Below are 1,009 nucleotides of genomic sequence, written 5' to 3'. Positions count from 1 at the left end.
ATTCAGCAAAAATGCACACTGAAGCAAGCTAAAAATAAATACATAGCCCAGCTTCCCCAAACCTCATCTTTTGCTGGCGTTGTCAGTAACGCAGCCAATGTACCCCAAGCGAAATCAACCTCTCTTACCCCCACTGATAACATGCAATCAACAACATTAAAAACAAACCACACAGAGAATACGTTACTCACTCCACATATTACTCCAAAAGTAAGCAACAAATTCGTCCTTAAAACTCCTAAACCTATAGTCACAGGAAACGAACTATCGGAGTCCATATGCAACAACACTAACACTTCTGTCACCACTAAGAGTTTTTCATCGTCAGCAACCGCGAGCAACGAAGCTAGCCCAGCACAACCAACCCCATCTTTAAGTTTCTCGCCATTTACTAGCCTTACCAAGCAGCTTTTGAAAAATAACGATTATTTCACTTCACAATCTAGATATGTAGATATTTCCTAAAAAAAAAAAAATTTTCTTTTCCCTTTTTTTTGTCTGTATTTTGTCCTCCACTGAGATGACTTTCACTTTGTTGCATGGAATATCAAAGGACTTATTAATAATTCGCACGAACTTCAACTTCTCATAAAAGAACATTCCCCGTCACTTATATCATTACAGGAAACCCACTTACCTTATAACAAAACTACAACCATTTCAAATTCGTATAATCATTATTTCTTTAACTTACCTCAAAACACATTCGGTAAACAAGGCGTTGCCGTCCTTGTAAAGAAAGATATCCCACATAAACAAATTCAGGTGCAATCAGATATATCAACTATTGCTATCGAAATTAACTTAGGATTTATTATCACAGTCTTATGCACATACATCCCACCACAACAAACTTTTCAATTAAAAGACCTACAAAATATTATTAAAAATTTTGGAACACATCAAGATAACCAACCGTTCAGCTATGGGAAAACTAAAAATGCAGACCGATAGTACTTTTTACGCTGGTTTCAACTATACAAATATTATTTGCCGCAATTAAAAAGTA

This window comes from Rhagoletis pomonella, unplaced genomic scaffold (assembly GCF_013731165.1).
Source record: "Rhagoletis pomonella isolate Grant_MI unplaced genomic scaffold, Rhpom_1.0 Rhpom_scaffold_00003, whole genome shotgun sequence".
Taxonomy (NCBI): Eukaryota; Metazoa; Arthropoda; class Insecta; order Diptera; family Tephritidae; genus Rhagoletis; species Rhagoletis pomonella.
Note: the sequence above shows the minus strand (reverse complement) of the source record.